Below are 10,357 nucleotides of genomic sequence, written 5' to 3'. Positions count from 1 at the left end.
GGTTATTTTTAACAGGGGAACCTTGTCCCCTGTGGTTAAATTTACCACAGGATTTCTGAGTATCACAAAGTTTCTTCATCGTGGGAAAATATTGTATTCGCAAGGGTCGAAGCATACCTTAAGACACCACCATTGCAAAAAGCAAGGATAAATTTACTTTTTGCCGAGGGATACTGGTCTGAGAAACAGAGTTATTTTTGGAGTTGGAACTCGATGGGGACTCACTGATTATTTTTGTTTATTACACACTGCAAAGAGCTACCTTTGATGATTGTGAGATGCTGTGGAATAGTGGAAGATGGATAAAGTATTACTTTTGTGTCTACAAACTTGCCGTATTCCCTTCCATTTCTGGATGTCTATGTAATTAACCTGCCTTGGATACTTTAAAAGCTGACGTTTGCCTACTGTTATTACCTGAGCCAAGGGACAGAATACAAATTTCAGTCAAATATGGAACATTTTGTTTAGAATGGCTAAAAAATAAATCACTTCTGTTGTAGACCTGATGCCGATCAAGCTAGCTGGATTGATAGTTGTGGGAGGCTTATTTTCACACATTTGCAACTTATTAAAGTGTCAGTATTGCTAAGTCAGTTGTGTTTTGAAATCTTTTTACGTGCTCATGTAGGAGCCAGGGACCCCTGGAGCTGCTTCATCAGTGTGGCTTGGTTTTGTTATGTAGCAGAAAGGCTGAAGATAATAGGCCAAGGCTGAAGATGCCAGCAGGGAGATGTGGATTTTTCTATTTTGTTCTTCCCATTTTTAAAAAGTTTTTTTCCCCCCAATTATTATCATTGCAAAGTCAGAGAGGAGAGGAGAGAAAGAAAAATCCTCCATTTGCTGGTTCACTGCCCAAGTGGCCACAAGGGCCGGAGCTGAGTTGATCTGGAGCCAGGAACCAGGAGCCTCTTAGTGCAGGCTTTGGGCCATCCGCTGCTGCTTTCCCAGGTCACAGAAAGGAAGCTGGAGGCAAAGTGGAGCAGCCAGGACTTGAACTGGGTTCCATACAGGATCCTGGCTTTTTCAAGGCAAGGACTTTATCCACTAAGCCATCATGCTGGAGGGGCCCCACCATTGTTTAGTAGTGCTTTTTTTTTTTTTTTTTTAAAGTTATTGGTTGAAAATGGTCTGGATGAAGGATAAACTTGTTTTAGTGCTTGTGAGTTGACACTTGGGGTGAATACTGAAGTACATCTCATAGCACAGTTGGAAAGCTGGTCCAGAAATCAGGACTACAGGTTGTGCTGGAGAAGCCTGATTGTAGCTGTCCATCTATTTCTATTAGATGAAGGAATAATGACTGGACTCTAAAGCTACTGGTTGACCTCTAGAAGCCAAGCCGTGAAACATCCGAGGGACTGGAGTGTCTAGCACCACCTAAAAGGTAAGGCTTTCCTTTATACAAGATGAATTTCTGGCTGACCTTACCCAGGATGATTCTGACTCCTTTAGAGTATGACACATTAACTATATCAAGTGGTATTATTAAACATATTATGTATTTTAATGTATCAGTAGTGTTAATGTGAGATTCAGGCTGCTAGTCTGAATGCTCACCTCCAGGATTTGTGAATGCTAGGATTTGCCCATGCCATTTTGGGAACAGAGGTGGCTTTACTTCTTGACTTTTGGTATGTCTTTTGTTTGTTTTCTTGCTTAGTTGCTCTGAGTGGAACTTTCAGTTAAACAGGCCTACCGTGGGTGAAAGTGGAAAGTGCTCTTTGGGGCTAAGTTTCAGTCCTTCATCATGGGTATGGTGTTAACCATGTGCTTTTCCAAAGTAGCTTTTATTATGTTAAGGAAGATCTTGTCTGTTACCACAGTTCACTAAGTGCTGCGTTTAAGAAAGGATATTGAACCTTTTCAAATAAGTTTTCTGTGTCATTTGAGATGATCATATGGTATTTTTCCTTCAGTATGTTATTGAGATGTATTATTGTTTTCCATATATTGGCACAGTGTTACATTTCTGAAAAATACCTCACAGTCATATTGGTGTAATCCTTTTCATACATGTTGAATTTCATTTGCTAGTATTTTGTTGAACATTTTTTAGCTTCTGTTTATAATAAATACTGGTTTATGGTTTCCTTGCATTCTGGCTTGTATATCATGGTGCTGCTGGTTTCTTAGGATGGATTAGGAATTTCTCTCTTCATCTTCCATTGAGAGGAACTGGTATTAAATATTTGGTAGACTTCATCACTGAAATCATCAGGTTGTAAAAATCTTTTTAGTTGGCACATTTGTGATTTCCAATTTAATCTCTACTTGTTAGATCTGTTGAGATACTTTATTTGGTACTTTGAATGTTTTTAGCAGTCTGCCCACTTCATCTAGGCTATCTGATTTGCTTATAATTGTTCATAGTATTTCCTTGTAGTCCTTTTAATTTCTCTAAGGCCCATAGTAATGGCTCCATTTTCATTTCTGATTTCAGAGGTATCTTTCATTCTTAGTCTACCTAGAAATTTGTCTGTGTTATGGACCCAATTCTAGTTTTACTGCTTTACTCTTGTTTTTCTACTTTATTTATCTCTTCTTAAAAGATTTATTTTTTTATTTGAAAGGAAGATTTTTTTATTTTTTAGATTTATTTTTATTATTTTTTCATTGGAAAGGCGGATATACAGAGAGGAGATACAGAGAGGAAGATCTTCCGTCCGATGATTCACTCCCCAAGTGAGCGCAACGGGCCGATGCTATGCCGATCCGAAGCCAGGAGCCTCTTCCGGGTCTCCCACACGGGTGCAGGGTCCCAAAGCTTTGGGCTGTCCTCGACTGCTTTCCCAGGCCACAGGCAGGGAGCTGGAAGGGAAGTGGGGCTGCCGGGATTAGAACCGGCGCCCATATGGGATCCCGGGCGTGCAAGGCGAGGACCTTTAACCTCTTGCGCCACCGCGCCGGGCCCGAAAGGAAGATTTTTACTGAGGGAGAAGAAGTGTCTGAGAGCTCAATCTTCCGTCCATTGGTTCACTCCCCAGAAATGGCTGCAGTGACCAGAGCTGAGCTGATCTGAAATTGGAAGCCGGGATCTTCTCCTGGCCTCCCATATGGGTGCAAGGGCCCAGACTTCAGGCCTTGCTCTGCTGTGTTCTCAGTCATAAGCATGAAGCTTATTCAGAAGTGGAACAGCTGAAATATGAACTAGTGCCCATATGGGATGACGGTGCTTGCAGGTAGAAGATTAGCTTGCTATGCCAGCATGCCAGCCTGGTTACCTCTATAATCATTGCTATTTTCTCTTTTTTGTTTCAACTACCTTTTACAATATTTATTAAGACCTGGCACAATGGTTCAATTAGCTAATCGTCCCCTTGCAAGCACCAGGATCCTAAATGAGCACCAGTTGATATCCTGGCTGTTCCATTTCCCATCCAGCTCCCTGCTTATGGCCTGGGAAAGTATTGTAGGATGGCTCAAAGCCTTGGGACTCTACACCCATGTGGGAGACCTGAAGAAGCTCCTGGTGCTTTGCTTTGGTGCAGCTCTGGCCATTGCAGCCATTTGTGGAGTGAACTAGTAGATGGAATATATTTTTCTCTGTCTCTCCTTATTTCTGTAAGTTTGCCTTAAAACAACAACAACAACGCCGGGTGCATAGCAGCTAAAGTCCTTGTGTTGACAAGCTGGGATCCCATACAGGTGCTGGTTCTAATCCTGGCAGCTCCACTTCCCATCCAGCTCCCTGCTTGTGGCCTGGGAAAGCAGTGGAAGACATCCCAAAGCCTTGGGACCCTGTAGCCATATTGGAAACCTGGAAGAAAGTTCTAGGCTCCTGGCTTCGGATTGGCACAGCACCAGCCATTGCAGTCACTTGAGGAGTGAATCATTGGGCAGAACATCTTCCTCTCTGTCTCTTCTCCTTTCTGTATATCTGACTTTGCAATAAAAATAAATAAATCTTTGTGATTGTGGCTTAGCATGTAAAGCTTCCACCTGCAATGCCTGCATCCTGTATGAGCACCAGTTTGAAACCCAGCTTCCTGCTAATGTCCTGAAAAAAGCAACAGAAGATATTCCAAGCTCTTGGGTTCCTGTCACTCATGCACAAAACCCAGTGTTCATGACAGAGGTTTTTAAATAAAATTGTGGTGGGTTGTTTCTGCTGAGAATGGCCGCCACAAACCAATAACGCTGTTTAGTATTATTTTGCAACTTCTTCCATCAAGAGGTAGAGCATTTTCTTATTTGCCTTGAATCTTCAGCAGCCCATTCAGCAATGGGCAACAGATGCTCAATTGCTTTTTTAGAGCCAAGGTTTTAAGGAGTCTGGAAGATTCCACCTCTATTCTCCGGGACACCAAATCTAGCTTGAGCTGCATTGTTGTGTGAGGAGGGACCAATAAGGAGAGAAACCATGTGGAAGAAAATCAACGCACCCAATTGACAGTTAGTGTCAAGGCCCCAGATATGTGAGGGAAGCATTATTGGATCCTTCAGCTCTGATCAAGCCTGATTAGCATCATACGAAGCATCTCTATTGCACTTTGCACACATTTTAGAAGCATGGAGTTATGAGGAGAATAATGGTTATTATTTTATGACACTAATCTTTGCTGGACACCAGCTGCAGCCATGTTCGGAGCTCAAGGAAGGGTTTGTGGAGTCAGTGAGAAACAGGGAACCACAGTCACTTGGTGCTCCGAGTGGACCGCTCAGGAAGCTGTCTTCATCATTTACACAGAAATCATCACAGGCTTCTGCACAGACACTTGATTGTTCTTTTTTACTTTATGACTAAGCAGGTGTTTTAAAGATAATTCAGACATTCAATTATTCTATTTTGTACTTCATGGCTAAGCAGGTTTGTAAAAGATAATTCTGCAATGATTACAGAATTATTTCACTTCAAAGCAAGCCATTATTCATTCTTCAGTAGTAGCTACTGGGCGACAGCCAGGACTCCAGGGCTGGGACACCCGCGGTTGGTTATCTGTTAATTAGTAATATACTCCTACTACATTTCTGTTTCTACAATTTACCTATCACTTCATGAGAAAAATGTATCATAAGGGAAAAAACATAAATATCCAAAACAAAAGTTTCAAACATTAAATCCCGTTACAACTATGGACTTTACAGCCCCATAGACAAATAATAATTAAAAACATGTTTCTGTAATATTAATACAAGCATCCTTTAATTTTTCTAGCCAGAGTGTCATAAAAGTGGCTGAAATAGATACATTTTCTATGCTGCACAGAAATTGCAAAGACAGGCTAGCCCATAATGTTACAATAACTATATTTATCACCATAGCAGCTTTTTGTTTATACTCCCATCATTTTCATAGGTTTTTGGCTTACCAAGCCATTTCTCAGAAGGCGTACTACGTACCTGGGCCAGGTTCTGAAGCAATAGTTAGTTGCACAATAAGGTGTCCAGGAATGGCATGGCCTCCATTTTAGCTGTGTGCATTATTTCTCATAAATTGTTAAAGGCCCACTCACCAAGGTGATATCAATAACATTAGTTCCTATGCTCACATCAGTTGCAGAAAGCATCTCACAAGGGCAAATAGCAATGCCTCAATAGATTTTACAATTCTTTCCTGGAGTGGTTGAGTATCCGTGCAGAGGCAGTGAAACCATGTTGAGCTGGTTGGAAAGACATCTGGCAGACCTTGCCGTACAGCTGGCAGCTCCTTGCAGCCTTGCCAACAGGGGAGCTGTTCTCTTTACACCTCTGTGTCATTCACCTCCCAGCAAATGGTGGTGGCAATGTGTTATATAATATTATATAAATAAATCAAGAATTCGAATGAGAAGTATAAGCAACAGAAGTATTGGGTCACTATTTAGAGTTTGTGCTTCTTTAGTGCTAAATAAGATCATGGTAGATCTGTAATTAATGATGACATGGCATCCGTGGAATGTAATTTCAATTGCCTTAGAACAGCAATGATTGAACCAGGGTCAGAAAGATAGCGAGAATATATAGACTTTTGACTAAGAGAAAAATCTTAGGCTTCACGTCAAAATCTTTGGGTGTGAACGTTGGTTGGCATTGATTCTAGAAGAGATATGTGGCTAGTCTTTTACTTTCTAATATTCTTTTTAAAAAGGATTTTAAAAAAATGATTGGAAAGTCAGATATACAGAGAGGAGGAGAGACAGAGAGGAAGATCCTCTACCCGTTGTTTCGCTCCCCAAGTGACCACAATGGCCAGAGCTGAGTTGTTGTGGCCAGAGCTGAGCTGATCCGAAGCCAGGAGCCAGAGCCTCTTCTAGGTCTCCCATGTGGGTGCAGGGTCCCAAGGCTTTGGACTGTCCTTTGCTGCTTTTCCAGGCCACAGAGAGTTAGGTGGAAAGCAGGGCTGCTGGGGTTAAAACCAGCACCCACATGGTATCCTGGCGCATGCAAGGTGAGGACTTCAGCCACTAGGCTACAGAGCTGGACCCCTGTTTTCTAATATTCTAATAACTGTCTGAAAGAAAATTCAGAAAGGAACAACAGAGGTCATATAATAAAATATGCCTCTGATCCACTGACAAGGAAATTTGTGTGATCAATTGAATCGGTCAAGGTATACCTTTAGCAATTCTTTTATTATTGTTGTTTAAAACTTTTAGGTAAACAAAGGAATATTCTTTCTGTCTTTGGCATGGCAGGGCTAGATACTGCTGCTGAAGATCTAATTTCACTTGATTTTCTTTTGTGACTTCTCTGATATTATTTTAAATTTTTACCTTTTCAAATATGTATGAGATGTTAGTGCAGCTATCTGTATAATTTAAAATACATAAATAAACTAATTTTGGCAGTGCATGCTTAAAAATTTTCAAAAGGTTTATTTATTTTTATTGGAAAAACAGATTTACAGGGAGCGGGAGAGACAGGAAAAAACATCTTCCATTCACTGGTTCACTCCCCAAGTGGTTGCAGTGGCTGGAGCTGAGCCAGGAGCTTCTTTGAGATCTCCCATGTGGCTAGAGTCCCAAGGCTGTGGGCCATCTTCTGCTGCTTCCCAAGCCCATAAGCAGAGAGCTGTATGGGAAGTGGAGCAGCCAGGACTTGACCCCACACCCAGGTGGAAACCTAGCCTACAGCACCACAACACTGCTCCTTAATGTCTTTTCCTGTTTCATTAACTCATTATGTAGATGATAAAGCCATTTCAGAGACTGACAGTAGACATGGTAAGCTATAGGAAAAAACACAAATTCTTAGTAAAAGACTAAATTTGGGACAAATGACAAAACATTTTATGTCTTTTTTAAAAGATTTATTTATTTTTATTTATTTATTTATTTTTATTTTTTATTTATTTAATTAATTAATTTATTTTTATTACAAAGTCAGATATACAGAAAGGAGGAGAGACAGAGAGGAAGATCTTCTGTCTGATGATTCACTCCCCAAGTGAGCGCAAGCCTACAGGTGCTGTGACCCAGCCCAACCAAGCCTGTCAAGAGCTGACCCTTACATACATCAGTAGGAATGGCAGCTTAGTTAGGGCAACCCCTAATAGCCCCCACCAGGTCCAACCGAGCCCTGGTTCTTGCACGTGCCATTATGACAGCAGATCAATCCGGTCCATGCTACATCCCATTCAGGTTCTTGTATACACTTACGGGTGTTGCAGTTGTGCTTAACCCTCCTCATCCCATGATCTAGTCCACTCAGTCCACACATATGCCAACAGATGCTGCCACCTTGTCCGGCATGGTCCGCCCCTGGTCCTGGCTCTCATCCCTACCAGCAGGAGCTGCAGCCCAGCAAAGTGCTCACAATTTTCCTACTAGGCACACTCTCAGTCCAGGATCTTGCATTTTCCAGGGATCACTGTGGTCCATCTGACATGACTTGCACCCCATCCTGACAGTTGCCGGCAGATGCTACAGCATAGCTTGGCTGGCTCACACTTATTCTTGCTCTAGCATACTCCAGTGGAGGTAGTGGCCTAGCCTAACCTAACCCTCCTTCAAACCTGGCTCGCATACAGGCTAATGGTTGTTGTATCCCTGCCTGGCCTGGACCATACACTGTCCCCGCTCTCATGTCTGTTTCTCAATGGGAGGAGTGGCCCAAACATGTGGGAGTAGACTGCATCCTCTCAACAGGCTCACTCCTGGCCTGAGGTCTTGTGTGTGTCCTTCCAATGGCCATTGGCTGACATGGTCGACCTTAGAGTCTCCGTTTGCCCACATATTTGCTGTCATCATTTGGCTGGGGTAGCTGCCCATGTGTTCTGTTCTCCATTTTCTGCTATGATATCAAATGTCCCCTGCAGGCTCCAGTGGGCTGTCATGTCCTCTGTGTGCACTATGGTCTGCTGTCCAACACTCCATCTTTTACACTGAGGAGAACCAGTTCTTACAGGTTGGGTTCATGGACCCAGGCCAGGTGACCTGGCCAAGCTGGACCTATAACCCTGGGACTCACAGACATGGCACAACTCCCTGTCCCCACAGGTGGGCTCAAGAACATAGGCTAGGCAACCAGAGACCCATTGGTCCCACTATCCCTGGGGCTCTTAGACTTAGGACCATGCAGGCAAGCCTAAGGCCCCAGGCCATGTGACCTAGGATTTGCCAGAATCTCCACTCCTGGGGCTCACAGACCCAGCACCCACCATTCAGAATCATGTTGCAATTCTTTCATTATAATCTGCTGCTTATTAGTATGTTAGAAAAACCACTCTGTTGTTTTTGTTGACCTCTAATATTTAACATTAATATTTGCATATTTTGTTTTTGATTATCGAAGGGTTTGCCTATGAATTTAACTTATCCATAATGTATAAGAATTAGGAAAATTTGAATGGTTAATGTTACTCTGTCTCTTGGCTGAAGCAGTCATTTAGAGGCAAAACATTTTCAAATGGGGAATTTTGTAGATATGTTTAAGCTCCCAGGAATCATTTTGAAAGTTGAAGGAGAAACAAAAGAAATCATTGTTCTTTTGAATATTAATATAAACAGCTATTTTTGTAATAATTAGGAGTACCTATGAATATTGTATTACCAATACGAAAATGTTTTTAACTTTTATAGTATGAGTTTTTTTTTTAGTACTTCTTTGAGCATTATTCAACAGGGCTCTGTCTAAATTTTCTTCATGATTTCTCAGATGTGAAAATTGACATTTTCTTGGGTCTGGTCATCATCTTTTAAAATTTTTATTTAAGTTTTTCCACTTGCGATTTAGCAATAATTTACTGATTGACTGATTCCAAGGCTCTGTGATTTTAAAATTATTTACCTGGGAGTAAGGGGTTAGAGGATTTGAGCTACTCAATTACTTTCAGCTTGGGAAATGAATTATCTTCTTATAAATTCACCCATTTCCATGAGGGATTGTATGCATCTGCAATGGAGAAAAAATGTGTGTGTTGCATTAGTGAATCTGCACGATCTACATGCCAACATTGAGGTTCTTGACTTGTCAGTGGAATCAGTTCTGAACTGTCTTGACTTACCTTTATAATCTATTACCTTGTTCTTAACTCCATATACTATATGTGTGTATGTTCCACATGCTATAATAGCTATCCTCTGCACAGTCCATGATGATTCTTGATCTTTACTTTGTTTAATGTTACCTTTACCTGAAATACCAACATTCTCAATTACCTGTTTGCTTTCTATTTAGAGCACTTAAAATTTTCTTTACAACTCATTAAAATTTTCTTAACCACTGAATGGTAGAGTAACTCTTCAGGTTTTACATATTAATCTGGTTTGCCTATTTTAACTTAATGAGTATGTACTCTTGGAGGGCAAGATTATATTTTTCTTCTAAATATCATGGTATATTACTTTTTGTGTAGACTCCTGATAATTATCAGTTGATTCATGCTGTTGGTGAGATGTTAATTTTGATCCCCCTGAAGGCCCAGATGCTTAAGGTTTGGTCTTTGAAGTCTTATGTTAATGATACTATGAGGGCAGAAACTTACACCTGATTTTAATATTTAAAGATGGGGTCTTTGCGAAGTTATTAAGTTGGGTTGTTGTGGTAGAGATCTCATGCTCAAACCTTGTGTTTTTTTTTAAATTTAATTTTTATTTTTTAATTTTTACTTTATTTCCAATGTGATTTATGTAGTTGAGAAGGACCTATGCCCATATGGACCACCAATTGGGATGGGGAGGGTTCAGGCATGTATCTCAATGGAGGGGGCACGGGAAGGGGGCTGCTCCTTGCTGCCAAACTACATCAGCACTTTGGGATAGGGGATATCCACTTTGATGTCATCTTAGAGAACCCAACATGGGGAAGAATGTTCTGAGAGTATTACTTAAGTGGTTCTGATGATTCTGAAACATTGTTATTTTTATGGTTCCAGGACTGAGAAAATCTTTCCAAGGTTTATTGCTTGACAGAGTCCACTTTAGTGCATCCACAT

The sequence above is a fragment of the Ochotona curzoniae genome, unplaced genomic scaffold (genome assembly GCF_017591425.1).
Source record: "Ochotona curzoniae isolate NIBS_2020 unplaced genomic scaffold, NIBS_Ocur_1.0 contig_2210, whole genome shotgun sequence".
NCBI lineage: Eukaryota > Metazoa > Chordata > Mammalia > Lagomorpha > Ochotonidae > Ochotona > Ochotona curzoniae.
Note: the sequence above shows the minus strand (reverse complement) of the source record.